Source organism: Ambystoma mexicanum, chromosome 9 (genome assembly GCF_040938575.1).
Source record: "Ambystoma mexicanum isolate Mex_15411 chromosome 9, UKY_AmexF1_1, whole genome shotgun sequence".
Lineage (NCBI taxonomy): Eukaryota > Metazoa > Chordata > Amphibia > Caudata > Ambystomatidae > Ambystoma > Ambystoma mexicanum.
Window position 1 is genome coordinate 331,615,224 of NC_090931.1, and position 16,524 is coordinate 331,631,747.

Below are 16,524 nucleotides of genomic sequence, written 5' to 3' on the forward strand. Positions count from 1 at the left end.
ATTGTAAACCAAATTCGTATTTCATCAATTCCAGTGGAATACTTTTGGGTAAAAAAAAAATAACACAGACCTCCAAATGTTGCTTTCTAAATGCTTCAAAACGTCCTTTAATTCCGTTGACAACAGTTCAATGCCATATACCAATGGAGGTATGACTTTTTTAAGGTAGAATTCCCTAAGAGGAACCATAGAAAATGTACCAAATTTGGATTCAATGGCGGGCATTTGCCTAATTCCAATTTCAGTTTTTAATTTGAGCTGGCTCTTAGGGCGGTGGTACCAACCCCTGAAAAGTGGTAGCCCAAATATTTAAGAACAGGTTGTGCTTTAATCTTATTGCTACCAAACAGCCAAGTGAAAGCACTTTGTTTCTTATTCGCTCTACCAAAATGAATAATTGTTTTCGATGGGTTTATTTTGAGTGATAGACCAAGAACAAAATCCTCGAAAGCTTTTAATAGTCTTTGAAGTCCAACCCTAGTGTTGTCCATCAATATAAAGTCGTCCGCATTGGCCATTCATGACAGACGAACATTACTCAATCTAGGGAAAACTAAACCCTTGTTAGTCAGGGCAGTGTATGCATCACTCGTGTATGAATTAAATATGATTGGGGCCAACATACAACCTTGGCGAAGGCCGTTGAGAATTAAATGTTCTCTAGAAAATAGACCCTCGGAGTTGAGTCTAACGTTCAACCTGGTATCAGAATATAAAGCAATGACAATATCCAAAAGATGGATAGACATATTGAGATCTCTTAACACCTACCATAAAGTCTTTCTATCAACCAGGTTGAAGGCCGAACTAGGATCCATGGATGCAACAAATGTTGGTCTTGCTCCTGTTTGCATTGATTTGGCCATTTATACACCTTAGAATTAAACCACCACAATCAGTGCCAATGTTCTTTTTGAAACCTATTTGTTTAGGCTCTAAGATTTGTTTTTCCGAAATCCATTTTTGTATATCCTTGAGAACCAAGGAGGCAAACAATTTGGACTCAGGATCGGCTATGGCGATCGGCCTGTAGCTAGAAGGATACTGATGGGATCCTTTTTTGAAGATTGGTATAACGATCGAGATACTCCATGATTGTGGAATGTGCTTGAAATTTAGGATATTTTCAAATAGGAAAAACAATATGTTAGCCCAAATGTCCGGGTCCAACTTCAAAAGTTTGTTCGATAAATTGTTAGGGCCCGGGGCACCTGCATTTTTAGATCTTTTAATAAGACCCGCAATATCTTCCACAACACTTTCCAATGACCAGGTTGATCTCACCGTGGGGTTTATTACTTCAATTGGGTTGTTATTAATATAAAGATTGGAAAAATGTCCCAGGCAAGTGCCTTCATTTATAGGATTCAAAATTGCATCTTTCTGCGGTCTTTCTAACTCATTCATTTGGTTGCAAAAGTTGGAGGAGTTAGGTCCACATAATGACTTAAGCATTGCTTCTCCATCAAGCTGGGTACGCATGCCTCTATAGTGTATTGTCCAATTTTTATATTGTTGTTTAATTTTATTTTTTATGATCAAGTTGTTGGCTACAGAAAGCCCCGATTTACTTATAAGTCTACGTTCTTTCCTGAGCAAACATTTGCGATCGTGTACTTTGATATCGTTTTGATGGGTCAGTAGTTTGCGTAAGTCTGTCTTATAACGAGAACACTCCTCCAACTTTGAGATGGTAGTTGCTATATAATGCGTAACATTTTGGGGTGAGTAATGATCCACCCGTTGTTAGTAAGAAAGTGCATTATAGTATTTCACCATGGTAGCCGTGAATTTGACATGTTTTTCTGGGTCCACTTAATCCTATTCTTGATATTAGTCAACAATCCTTGATTGTACACATGAATAAAGGATCTTTGGGTATAGACAGATAGTTCAATAGTAAGCATACAGTGATCGCTACTTTTAGATTCTATAATATCAAATTTACCCATGCATTTCGACAATCCTACTGACAGAAAAATATAATCAATAATATACTTATAACCCCTTGCTTTCCATGTGTAGTGATCACTAGACATATCAAGTCCCCACACTTCCGCAAATTGTGTCCATATTCTCCCACGCAATTTAGAACTCCCCCCCCCCCCTTACCCCTCCCCCCCAGTCTAACCTGTGTCAATATTGGAGATACTTCTATCCCCAGCCATACGATCACCGAAACAGTCTGCATTCATGTCCCCTGCAATTACGAACTGGCCCCCAGAATTCTCTTGGACACCATTTTGAAACATGGCTACAAGTTTGTTCAATTCGTTCTGTAGTTGCTGGCCCGACTGTTCGGTAGGATTCCAGTAGACATTTACTATGAGTAAAGGGGTATCAACTGCGTTGAGCTTCATCTGATAAGAGACCAACAGAAAATGGTTAAAACACGAATCCCCAGTTTTAATTAAGTGGTTAGAGTCTTTAGCAGCAATAATAAACCCACCCTTAGGCGACCCTTGATCCCACCCTGAGCACAAAGTGATGACACAATAAAACCTTCCCATCAAAGTTTAACTTTGGAGCAAGATTCTTGTATTAAGACATAGTCAAACTGGGATAAATCGGACATAAATTTCTCATTATACATCGAGTTGAAGCAGCCTCTGGAGTTCCAGCTCACTCATTTTAGATCGGTGTAAAAGCTAGAGCGGCTTACCTAACTGTTTCAGTGAGTATATGGACTCCCGCAAAGACAAAGCCAACCACCTCCAGTCCTGTTTGTCCATATTAGATTCTATTCTCGGGTTATCCCTGTCCAAGGGCAAGTCCGAAATAACCCCCTTCTTGTATCGTTTGCCTCGAAACATTTGAGTCGTGGGTGTTATATGCTTCTGTTCAAAGATATCAAAAGCTCTACATTGTAGATGTTCAGCTTCTTTCAAAAGAAGAGCCCTTACTAAGGGAGAGGTTATAACCAGACGTACATAGTCGTATCTAAATTTGTGGATGAAATCTACTAACTGTATGTCTGGTGACGTAATTAATCTTAACTCGGGAATGGCAGCAAATAGTGATAAGATATAGGGTCTATTCAATGATATGCTGCCAGTATCCCTGAATAATGTTCTAATAATTAAGCCAGGTAGCTCAGGCTGAACCAGCAGTCTTAGATCAGTGTCCTGATATGATGTGGTAGTTTGTTCCCTACCACTGCCCAATTTGTTCTCATTCTCATAATTACCTGCAACCTTGATACCTTCTGAGTCTTTACATTTGTTATCTGCAGTATATTCTGCTGTCTTAATAAAAGGAGATGTATCTACCCAATTACCCCTAGTTTCTGTGGGGAAATTGTCTTTAAGGACCTTAAAGATCAGTTGACCCAAATCATCTTCCTTAGTCGTTTGGTCGTCCTAATCCGACCCTTTTTGTGCCTCATTTATTACCTTAGATGGTAAGGTCACATGGTTAGCAGTGATGATTGGGACATGTTCGATTTCATTACTCAAATTTATCCTCGGCACACCAGAGGAGGCTTTCCAGACTGAGTTACCAAGGCCAGAGTTGACAGTAATTCCGACAGACTTCCTCGGATAATCAATGGTTTGCCCTGATTTGAGAGGGAGATCTGTCTTTCTTAGTTATATCAGAGGTCCGCATAGGATTAACATGACTGTTCGGTCCCCATTCAAAGATTGGATTAGAGAACTCACTGATGTTACTAGACAGGGTTTTATTTTTAAAAATTTCAACCATATCTTCCCTTTTCATTATATCGCAGAGAGCATAATCCCCCTTAGAAAATACACTCTGCGATGCTTGATCATTAGTTTCTTTAGGATCTAAATGCTCATCACTTTTTGCCAACAATTTCTTTCCTTTTACTGCTTCGCACGTAGGTGCTACAATTACGTCAGCAGCATCCTGAATAATGAGTTTAAGATCAGAATCCCTCAAATTTTCTAGATTTTTTTTGTGCCTCAATATTTTTTTTCTTCATTTTTGCTTGTTTTTGTCCCTGCCTTTTGGACACTTTCAATTCAAAGTTTTCAGTGTCCATCTGTTTATGTGCTTCTCTCATATCACTGGCTTGATTACCTGTCTCATCAAAAGCCATTTTATTTCCTTAATTACCAATTGTTAGGGAGAATTCTCATAAATGGCTGATTTCCCCTACCTAATGAGTCCCTCATCAGCTTTGCTGGATTTCTAGGATTTATTTTTTTCACCTGGTAAGAGTGTGAGCCTTTTCCCCACTCTTACATGTGTTTTGCCATGTGTGTTTTTACCATTTTGTGTGTTCTTGGGCTCTGGAGCCTCACCTACTCCATGAGCACTGCTTTTTGTGTTACACAGCACCTTCAGTGCAGTGACACAGGGTTGTCCTTGAGACTTCCCACTGACTCAATTTTTCTCGGGCTGACTACTGTCCCCCAGAAACATGTAAAGTTGGCATTAACTTTATATAGTCAGTTAAACTACAGACCCAGTACACCCCATCTTACATGGAGTACTGGAAGGGATTAATTCCTATCCCTTTTTGTCTGTGCCTCTTGGAGCCTTGTTTCGCTCCCTTAACATTAAGACTTTTCTGGTGGCAGTGGTAACTACCCTAACTTTTCTACCACAATTATCTTATATGAACGTGGTATTGTTTTAGGCTATTATATTAGCCTCAAACATAAACCCGCTTGACCTTTTGGTGCCGGCTGGGTTTATTCACCAATTCTTTTTGTTAAAATCATTCTCGTGTTTTTCCTCTGCGTGCCAAACCGGCGATGATTCCTTTGTTCGCTGTCTTTTCACGGGCTTCTGCACAGAAGCCCTCCTTAAGGTGCCTGATAGTCTTGGTCGGTAGGCAGGATGTGAGAGACGGGTCTTCGGACCCCTGCCATGGGTTCCTTTGGTAACCCAAGTCGCACTCTTGTCTGATTGGCTAAGGGGACTGGGCTTGCCAGGCCAGCCACACTGCTGTGTGATTGACAGCCAGACTGTATGATCGGGGGAAAACTGCATATAAAGCAGGTCTGTGTCTGGAAAGGCAGAGTCACCACTGGAACAAAAGAACCAATGAGGAACTGGAAGAAGAGGACCCCTACCACGACTGAACCGCCCGGTGAAGCCCTGCTGCAGGTCCGAATCCGATGACGGAGAAGATCTTCCAGGAAACTTCTTCCCTTGAGCTGGTGAGACCAACCAGTTTTCCCAGACTACAAGTCAGGACCCCTCCTCTGGTTGAATTAGCTGTACAGAGCTACAGTGGGCCGGATAGCCAGGAAGGTCGGACCCGGCTTGGGTTTTAAGGAGCGCACCTTTTATTCGTTGTTTTGATCTGATGCTGGCTTCTCCCCTGGGTGGCGCAGGACCCTCCAGTCTTCCTATTTCTTGTCAGTCCGACAGTCGCTTCAGGAACCGTGAGCCTGCAGGAACCACCAGGAACGTCTGCCGCAGCTACAGCTCCTTCTCGGTTTCAAGGTACTGTGCAAATCTGGTTGCTCGTTTTGTTCAACCGTGATAAGTGTTTTAAATATTTTGCCAATCCGAGGGCTTGTGGTTCTCTTCTTTGAACTAACTTTTCTACCAACCAACCTCGTTCGGAATCTGTGCCACAAACTTTACCACAAACTACCCTGAACTGTGTGATCTTGAGCAAAAGACTTTTGACCTATTGAGTTTGGTCTTAAGCCTTTTCTAGCTGATCTCCTCACTGAAGTCTCTCTTGTTCAATTGCCCTGAGTCCTTACCTGTTGGTTTGCCTATTTTCTAATAACTTTGTCTTCCCCTCCCTTTAAAATTGCTGGAGTGCAATTTTGCTCCCACTTCATTTTGTGAGCTTAACTTGTCTGGAATTTAAGGGAAGTGGTGTGGTGTATTTATGATTGTGATTTCTTACTTGCTTATAATAGTGAAATGTGATACAACCGTTGAGTAAATAAATATATATTCTTTTACTTAGAAACCTTGAGTCAGTGTTTGCCTGAATCATAGTAACTGCTGTCCTTTGTGTAACTATTTGTACTGCTCACTTATTCTTGAGATAAGTCCGGCTGCGCCGCTACTGCTACCTCTATAACTGTGTAGTACAGTCTTGTACCAAAGGTGAAATTGTACTGTCACTTGTAGTATTAATTATGTGTAGTGTTCCCAAAGGGTACTGTATATAATTCTGCCTAACACCAATTGATGGCAGTTTGCTAACTTCTTCCTGTGTAGTTGGAATAATGATCTAATCAATTCGCACAGAATGTGTTCGCCCACTATTCATTTTTTCAGAGTTATGTACCCTCCCCTTTGTAAGGCCTGCCCTCGGCTCAAGTTTTATTACTTCAGTTAATGGATCAGTAATTCTCAATGATAATGGCCCAATTTCAGCAGAAAGACTCATAATAGCAGCCATCTGCTTTCTTAGTTCCGACATCAGTCTATTGGAAATAGCCATCATTACAGCTAAGTCTGAGCCCGTTGCCGGGTGAAATGATTCACTCAGGCTCCCAGTACAATTGGCTACGGGAGTATAGTCACTTGATGGCAGGGTGTGTGCAAATCAGTAAGATTGTCTTAACTAAAATTACTTGACTTGCCTATTTCATTCAAAACATATGGCATCTCATCTTTGTAATTTATAATATTGTTGGCTTTTTTTGTTACTGTGGCGTCAGGTGACTTCAACAAAAAGTGGTTGAGAAGGATCAGTTTGATCCTCTGTTGTTTTACCCATTAGGGAACAGTCTTGCGCACATTGCAGAAGTGCGTCTTCATCATCATTAGATTCCGGTAATGGTAGAGCCGCTGCTTGAGCGAGACTAGCACGTCTCGTACTCACGGCGGCAAAAAAGTCTGCTCCCGCATGTTTTCTCATTATGGGGAGTTTATTCTTCCTCATTTTCAAGATACAGTGCACTAAACCACAATTTGGATATGCAAATATTAGGCTAGACACAGACACTATTAAATAACAATTTATCAGCACTTACTTCTAAGGTAGCCGCTACCCAGCCCCCGCCAGCTAAACAGCCTAACAGCCCAACACTTTCGTACACTTCCGGATGCGCCCACAAGATGCACATGCACTGGATTAATATGTGTACGTGGGGCCAATGATCTGTGAGGAGGGGGGGCCACTGAAGAGCAGTGTTCTAGACGTGAAGTGGGCAAAAACGTGTGTTTCCAAAGTGGCACACTTCTTCTTGCCGACTAGCCCAAAGACTTGGAAAAGATGGCAAATTAACAAGGGGGACCCTGGGAGTCCCTCTGCCAGACATTAGTCCTGGTTACGAGAGTCTTACCCAGAGTCTTTAGCGCACTATCTTTCACAGAGAAGAAATATTCCAAACATATCAGTCTTTGTCCTGCCCTGGGGCAGTCCAGCACCGAAATGCTAGGCAATACTCCTCTGAACAAGAGTACCAACAGCATCCCCAGATGTGTTTCGGTCTGGTTGGACCTCATCAGTAGGGAGGAGCTGTGTCTCTCTAAGAATAGTGAGCAAGGGGTCCACGTCTGGATTCCCCTAGTAGGCAGCACAGAGCATTGAATGCAGCCCAACACTTTTGTACACTTCCGAATGCGCGCCAGGGATATTACCGGCGACTTTGCTGGAGCTCTGGCTGCCCTGTGTTACAGCTTCTCCCCATCAGGGAGTCCCGGCAGTGTGCCAATACCTTCCCGAAGGGAAAAGCTGTAATGCAGCCCAGCCGCAACTCCAGGGCGGTTGGAGGTGATGTCCCTGGCCTTGGACATCCATGTACCATGTCTGTACTGTCCCCTAAGCACAGCGGCAGCTCCAGGGAGCCCTGACAGGATCCCCATTCCTCCCTGTGCTTGCAGAAGGACAACCCACATGGGAGGGACACGCTCACAGGGAAACACCGATGTTCAGCTGGCATGGGTGGCAATTTGTGGCCTGCCCCTGCAATTGTGTCCCAGCCCTCCAATATATCTGCCCAGACGGCCCATTCCCACCCACACCACCAACAATCCAGCCCCAGTTTCACCCACCCCACTGACAGTGGGCCCTAACCATAGAATAATAAAAAAACAGTACTTGCATAACGTTGCAGCTGCTCGTGTAGAAAAAGATATAAATAAAACAAAAAACATGTTAGCTACGGTCAAACCAGCAAAAACAAATCAATATTTTTCAAGCATGCCCCCGCCACCCCCTTGCAAGCCATCTCTAGTGGTCTACTGAACCCCCCTCCCTCCCGTGAAAACCCATTTGCCCCTTCCTACAGGCAGATATCTGCTTAATGAGGTGCCCCTCCACACTCCATTTGGGGTGGGGGGAGAAGCCCACCCCAAAATGTCAGACAGGCCCCCCAGGGCACCCTGGGGCCAGATTGGCACACCAATGTGCCCCTCTGCACCAAGGCAAGTGGCCGGGGCACCTCATGCAGGCCTCCCTGTGCCTCCTACAAATGGCTGTGTGAGGTACACCCCCCTCCATTTGGGGTGGAGGGGAGAGGGCCACAAAAAATTGGGGGACAGGCCCCCAGTGGGTGGGGCAGTAAGGTTTGGGCACCCTGGGGCCAGATTGGCACACCAATGTGCCCCTCTGTGCCAAGGCAAGTTTGGTAAACAAAGAAAAGAATTGAAAATTGCAGGCTGCACTTTAGGGGGGCTGAGGGGCACCCTGCACCGCCAGGTAATTTTCTAATGTACTGGTGGTGACCCTCTCCCCCCCACACCAAATGCACGAGGGGAGCATCTGATTCAGCCCTCCCTGGGGGCAGAAAAGAGGGGCGGTTCTCATGCAGCCCTCCCTGGGGTTACATGCCCCTTCCTAAGAGCAGATAACTGCCCCCAGGAAGGTCTGCATGACATGACCCCAAGTTCATTTTGGGTAGGGGGAGAACCCCTTTCCATAAAAAAAATTCCCTTGTGGTCCAGTGGGGCGGCACTCCCCCCAACACTAGCCATGATATCTATATTCTTTTTGTTGCCCCCCACCCCTGAGGGCAGATGGACACCCTTTCGCCCCCTTGGGGTCTCCATACATGTGGCCCCATGCTTTGGGGGAGGGGGTGCTTACCTAGTAAGCTGCCCCCCCCACCTCTGTAATAGATCCCTGGTGGTCTAGTGGCATTGCTGCCCACGGATCGAGCACCCTGCGCTCGGTCCGTGAGCAGCAATGGTTACACAAATGGTGTTGTTGGAAAGGGAAGATTATCCCCTTTCTAACAACACCTGACTCGATCTCCGGCTTGAAATACAGCCGGAGATCGAGGCAGAGGGAGAAGGGCACTCACCTGCTCTCTTCACTGTGGCAGCTGAAAATGCCTGCCGCTGTGAATTTACTTTGTTTCACGCTGGCGTGCATTACGCACGTAGGCGTGAAACTGAAGGTAATCCAACCCCCTGGCAGTGAGGGGGGACCTCCCCCTCACATAGCCCGGGGGGGTGGATTACAGTTTTGAGCGATCCCTGCTTTGCAGGGATCGCTCAAAACAGAGTGCCAAAAAGGACGAGCAATCTCGTCCTTGGTACTACAGAGGTAATGTCAAGGACCTTAACACCTAAGGGGTTAAATGCAAAAAAAAATGTTTTTAAACTGGTGAAAAACACTGAATTTGAATGCGGTTTTCGGGCTGCAGGATAGATTCATCTCACAGGGACAATTTAGAGGTGAAAGGAGGGGTATAGGTGGTGAATTGAGAGAGATTTGGAAGGTAGAATGAGGTTCGTTTTTAGGAAAATAGAGCAGTTTAATAAGAGACAATCGGTTTTAAAATGAAAGGCAAATTTTACTTAAACTAGATTATTAAGACTATATTGTTAGAGGTACACAGTAAGCTCCAAGGTTGATTTGCAAAGTCAACCTTGTCACCCCAGCGCTCAACTTTAACTGGAAATTAGTTTAATTACTCAAAATATGACCAAGGGCTTATGATTTACACCATACAGAAATGAAAAGAGAGATGGCGCTTGCACTTAGAATTATCCGTGCACCCCCTGCCCTTGACTTTTTAACAGTTTTAACAAGTTACCAGGGTAAGGATAGGATTGCTTAGTGAGTGGAATAAAGACTAAAGGGTCAAGATGGGGAGACTGTGTTTCTGTCGAATGAGTAGATGCTCGCATTCCACGCTTGGGTTTGGAATTTTGGAACAGCCAACTGGGTCTGGTCACCACACGGCGGGCGCGCCTTACAGCAAACAGCTGGACAATTCTGGTCAATGGAAGGCAGGGTGGAAGCGGGCATGTGCAGTTAGTGGGCAAAAGCCAGGCTGGTTTCAGGATGCGTCCCAAAAAGAAATCCATACCTTCTCCCTTTGGGTATTGGGATTTTTAGTATGGTTTCTGGATTGGGGCCTTGCTGGGATGGTCAGCAATGCTTTGGCCTTGCTGGCATAGGATCAGCTATGCTCTGGCTTTTCAGTGGGATCTGGAGTCTGGCAAGATGAATGTGGAAGATCGGGAACGCCGGCGTAGGAAATTCAGGAAGAGTGTCTCTAGAGTTCTGTCAACCACCCCTTATATAGAGCCTGGTGACATCACAGAATTATTGGTGGGCAGAACCGTGCTAGGCCTACCTCCAAGACTCTGATAGGTCAGCCTAAATTAATCGCCTCCTCGAGTAGTCCCAGTTCATGAGGTTGCATTTTATGTGGTAAAAAGCCATCCCACAGCCCTTTTTGCCAAAATCCAGGTTCACCATAAATGGCACATTTTTATAGTTGAGGCATCTTAACAAATTACATAAGCAGGTTACATATTTTATGCAGAACATGCCAGTCCAACTCTGCAGTCTGTTAAACATTGTTTTGCCCTTCTAATAATCTTCAGTCATTTTTAATGTGAAGCATTTCGCCTAAAATTCTATAACTTTAGGTGTATGTGCATACTATCATGGAGCCTATGTCTGTTAATTTTTAACATTCCATCATATGTCCTTCCCCCATGATTCACATTTTTCTGGCGTTCGTGTCCCGTACATGCTATTGACAGCCAAGATATCTTATTTAAAAGCCACGAAAATCGTATTTAAACGGTATAACTTTTACATTTTTGCAAAGTCCTGTTGTACAGATAAGTCTTAAGTTTTATTGAAAAAATAGTCTTTGAAACAAATGGGCATCCTTTGTCCTTCACTGGAACCATTTTTTTCTCTTCAGCTACCCCCCCCCCCCCCCCCCAACTGTCAGTTCAGCCCATTGTGGAGGGGGGTTTCCCAGTTTGATTGAAGGTTTATGACTTCACAGGTTGGTGTCACAGAAGTTCCATTGTAACAGACTGGAGCACAGACCAGAGTCTGGAAAGGTAGTAATTACCACTTGTGTGTTAGAATCTACTGTGACTGGCCTTCTGTTGCTAGCATCCCCCCAAGCAGAAACCTGGCTTAGGCTGGTTTCTTCCAGGTTGCTAATGCAGTTGAATTTCTTTTATTTATTTTTTCTCTGAATTAGAATAAAACCTGCTGAATAAAACCATCTCTTACATGTATTTCACAGCACAATCCCCTTTCACATTGCTAGGCAAGGATACGTTTTTGTTCAACACATTACTTTCAAAACAGGCATTTTCTTCTTTGGTTTGCACAAGCCCATTTTTGACACATGTGGTGACAGCTGCTAGCATTTTCCTTTCAAATTCTTTTTTTCCATCTGACTTCTCAATACTGTTCTGTAGCCCGCTTCTTTTACACAACAGTATGTACAAGGCAAAGGTCTCCATGAAATTGACTTGGGCACAGAAAGCTAACATTTCTTTTCAAGCAGTGATTTTTGACATTTTGTAGCAAAAGTTTAAGCGTTTTTCCGTGCAGCTGAAGTAAAGCTTTTGTTGCTTTTCTCAGATTTGGCTGGCACACTGCCCGTCATTCAGGGATCATACTTTCTTCTGCTGAAGCAAAATGTGGATATGGATGGGCATGACAAGGCCTTATTAATAAAAGTAGTTTGATGAAACACCGATGAAAATAGCGTCAGATCAGCCTCCTTCTCAATGTGAAATATTCCCTTTTTCAATGGGAACTTCGGCCTTGCAGGAAAGCAGTGCTGCTTTTTCACTCCTCTTATTTTGTACATGTAAGCAACACACTGGCAGGCTTTTTCAGGGTGCCCCCTTGCTCCATCCTGCCCAATATGTGCTTGGCAAGGTGGTGCAGCCATCTTTTTGTTGTTGCACAATGCAGTTTTGGTGTGAGGCAATGGTGCTCACAGCAGCCAGCGCAGCCATTTTGCTGGTTCTGCTGAATTGCAGCTTGGTGATGTGAGGAAGTACTGCTGAGTGGGTAAATATATTCCACATGACGGTCTTGGTATCACGTACACTAACTATGCAGATGATACCCAGATTCTCATACCACTTACGGGAGATTATAACAAGGATTTGACCTTGGTGAACGGAGTGTACCTCATCATCCAGGCATGGATGGCTGCCCATGGTCTATGCCTGAATGATGACAAAACGGAGCTCATCATCCTTGGTACTACCTCTAACCTCAATAAACTTGGCCATAAATACACCACCTTTAACATTGATGGCAATTCCATCAAAGTTGCCAAAGAGGTAAAAACCTTAGGTTTTTATTTAGACGCCACCCTCACCTTTACCAAACAAGTCAACTCCATGGCCTCTGCCAGCGCTTTCACTTGTAAGCGAATCAGAGCTGCCAAGCCATTCCTATCCATCAGCAGTTGTACCATTTTGGCCAGAGCTCTAATCCTATCCAAATAGGACTATTGTAACTCCCTATACATGGGTGCTAATAAGTACAACATTAGCAAAATTCATATTCTTCAAAACGCCCTTAGAGCAGCATTGGGTATAGCAAAAAAAGAACCTATAGCAGAGATAAGGAGACAGAATAATTGGCTCACCACTAACGATAAAATCTTGCTAAAAAACTGTCTCTAACACACAAGTGCCTAAACAACGCCGCTCCACGCTACCTTATAGAGATTCAACAGAAAATCATCCAATCGGCCAACAAGAACTGCCAATTCAAATTGCCTGATGGTACCTAGGTTTAAACTCACCAAAGTTGGAGGGTGTAGGTTTTCAGTCAAAGCCGCACAGCTCTGGAACTCTCTACCCCCTTCCCTGAGGGCAGACCAAACCTACCCGCACTTTACACATCATCATCAATTGGATTAAAGAAAATTACCGCTAAAACTACGCCCGCCCGCCGGTTCAACTCCAGTACCCTGCATTGTATATAGTTATGTCTTTCGTAATATCTTGCTGTTAGGTCTGTGTCTATTTGCCTGTATATTTGCATGTATATAATATCCAAATGTCTGACTTATTGACTGTATATAATATTCTGACTTTAACCTTGCTGTATATATCTTTGCTGTATATTTCTGCACAGCTGTGTTACCTAAGCTGAAAATATTCGTGTTTCTTCTGCGCCCTGATACCCCCTTGTCTGGTGCGCATTACAAATAATAAAACAAACAAACACTACAATGTCCCTTGCCCTGGTGTAACCGCCTGCCAGGACTAATTACTACAAGTACTTCTGATAGTCTACTTCAACCAACTTGTTAAGTCGCTTGACTTTCTACAAAATCAGTTTTGACTACTACTTCTGGGGAAACATGAAACAAATTGGTGCTGTTTGTTCCACCCTTGTGATTGCCATGCAACGCAGGTCACGCCCCTCTCCTCCTGAATACTTTCTGTCCGAAGGGTAGCTCTCCTGCCACTCTTGTTTCCCCACTTGTCTTAACCAAGTGCTGATAATGGCTTTCTTTTACTCTTGTTGTTCCTTGGCTTATACAATGCTTGTTTAGGTCAAGTCCCACTATTGCTTCTCCCTCACTCTGGCAATAGGGTCTACAAACAACTCGTTTCTTAATTGCACTCCCTTGGCTTTGGCAATGTTGGGTCTTATCAAATTGTGGTGGTGTTGTTGCTTTCTTTTGACTTTGAAAATAGCAGTTTGGATTCAGATCTGGTAATATTGCCCTCTCTTGACTTGGGTGGTTACTATGACCTTTAAATGCACAGTGATTCCACTCGTGCTTGTGCCTCTGCATCCCTCTTCTTCGTCCCCATATTTTTGAGATTGTGAGACTTGAAGTACCCAATGTTCGACTTACAACTTGAATTTGGTAACACTTTTCAAAATAAATTTATATCCTTAATTACCTTTTGTAAAGTAGTACTGTATTATAAGGATCTAATGAATGGTTTTGCTTTACAGGAAAATTAGGTTTGTCAGAATCTGAGAGGTTAATGTTTAGAGATTCACCATTTACGTTCCCCCTGTTCCCCCTGTAATCTCTACACATGTGAGTGACTTTCGAGGGGAGGAGGATTCTTACTCTCAATACATGATTGGTTATGACAGTTTTCACCACCATCAGGATAACTGGCTTTGAGAAAGAACAGCTCTCTCCAACAAGCCATTACATGTTTGGGTATTAGAGATTTCCTCTTCTGAGGAAGTCAAATACAGCATCCCTCCCAACAGAGTCTTTCCTGTTACCTGGGGGACCTTCTCCTCCCAGGTGATCCTCCTGACTAATACCACCCCCAGGGTCGGGATCGGGTAGCAGCTGCCCTTCCCCTTGCCACCTGGGAGGAGACTTTAGGTAGGGTCTTTGTGAGGACTCTGCAGGATTCATCCCAACTGGTTAATGTCCCTGAAACAATGTAACTGGTCCTTGTGTATATTTTTCCAGGATATGTAGCATGGTGGTAACTCTCATTTAAACGATTGTTGAGGCTTATAAGCTTTTCCTAATGTTCACTGCTGTTCCATCCTCTCTGAGGTCTTTAAGTCATTTTCTTGGCAACTTGGCATTAATACTGTAGTAAGGCCCTAGGAGGTCTAAATTAATGGTGTGTTGTTTTTTTTCCTTTTTTATTCCCAAACCCTGCCAAGTGTTAAGTGCTGGCCACCAGGCCCAGGGCATTTCACATCTACTAGGAGTGGGATGTGTCTTCAGGACACTGAATTTAGTTGTGGAGTTCACTAGGTGCTTACTTGTTGCGTTATATAGTTACCTGGTTCGCCCCACCCCCATGTTATTTTACGGTGGGTGCTGGCTCTTGGCGCAGGGTCCACACAGAGACATTCTGGTTTGGAGGTTCCTTGTATAAGCATGACTGTTTTTATACATATACTTGGAATCATTTTAAAACTGTGTATTAATGCTTGAGGTACTTATTTGAACTGATAGTGTATTATGTGTGACTTTAATAAAGTATCTATTATTCAGTATATCGGTGTGGTGTTTTCAGGATTTGTGTGTGGACTAATTGTACCTCTGTGCCGACCTGCTACCCCTACCTGGGAGTTGAGCCATATCACCCTGCCCATGTTGCCCACATGTAAGATAGGTTTGGCTTCCTTTTCTTGTCCGGTGTTTTAGCATTGTCCTTGGGGTTAGATGTTGTAGCATCCTCAATAGAGGATCACACAAAAACTGCCCTAATAATGGTGATGCCAGAGTTTCTCTTTTGGTTCACATTCCCTGAATTTCCTCTGGAAGATGCAGACGAAAGATTGTGTCTGTGCGACTTGGAGTTTAGGACCCAGTCCTTGCCCTTATTGTAGGGCTATAAACTGACCCACTGCACAAGTAATTTGTGAACTGTTGGATTTAACCCAAAAAGGACGACTTGCCAGAGGAAAATGGAATCTCTGCATACGCAACTCTGGAATTTTCGAGAAACCTGGTGGTGAAGCCCTTCCTCGCCTCCAACCAGAATGACCCTTGTAGAACGTTCCTTCCCTTTTAACCTAGCGGGACCACCGTTTTTTTTTCTTTTCTTCTGAAGCATTTTAGTCTTCTGCCTACCAGGGTTAGCCTGTACAGTTTGGCCACTCATCCATAGCACCACATCCTTTAGGATTCCCAGCATACTGCTGTTGGACCTTTTGTCAAAGCTTACATTTTGTAGCAAAATGCTGGTACCCTCCTGCTGTCACAGAGACCTCCATTGACATGTGCCACTGCACTTTGATCCAACTGCGTGCTGTGTCCCTTGAATAGGATCACCATTGTGAAATGTTACCCTGAAACTGCTGCAAACTATCTTTAGCTTCACTTTCTCTGGACTCTGCCTGAAGTCTGTGGTTTATCTTCTGGCTGCAATGTCCTTTGTTACTGACCCTGTCCTTGCAGGAATGAACCCTGACCTCTGACTACTTCGCTGTGCCTCCGAGCTGTTAGTACTCTGGGGTGCTTTGTTTGAGTGGCTTTTTTACTTCAGTGTGTTCACGCACCCACATCTAATTTTTCCCTCGATAGAGGAACAGTTTAGGGCATTGTACCGTTTAGGGCATTGTACCTTGCACCCTGCTTCCATAAACAAAGAAATTGGAACAGTTTCATTGTAAGGCTTGCAGTGATTTTTAACTTCACCAATTACCACAAGTTAATACAAGTTTTGCTCAACTCAAGCAGACGTTGTGTACTAATAGGATGTGTGCTAAATGTCTGGTCTGTGGTTCTATCAGGTGGAGCATGTTTCTGTCAGAATAATTTCTAACACTTCTTTCATATAGACTAACTCGCTCACCTAGAAATTAGTTTATTTTTCTTAAAGTTTATTCTCTAAGATTTTTCAAGGTACCCAGAGAATGAACCTGATCAGTTGTCAACCTTTTTTTGCATGCAC

The 16,524-nt window shown here is 43.7% G+C and overlaps 1 protein-coding gene across 1 annotated transcript in view; it reads left to right on the plus strand.

Annotated features, from left to right (window-relative positions):
- Positions 1–16,524, plus strand: part of GTF2I (general transcription factor IIi) — a 2,618,156-nt gene that overhangs the window by 1,087,292 nt on the left and 1,514,340 nt on the right. The gene's annotated exons all lie outside the window — the stretch shown is intronic.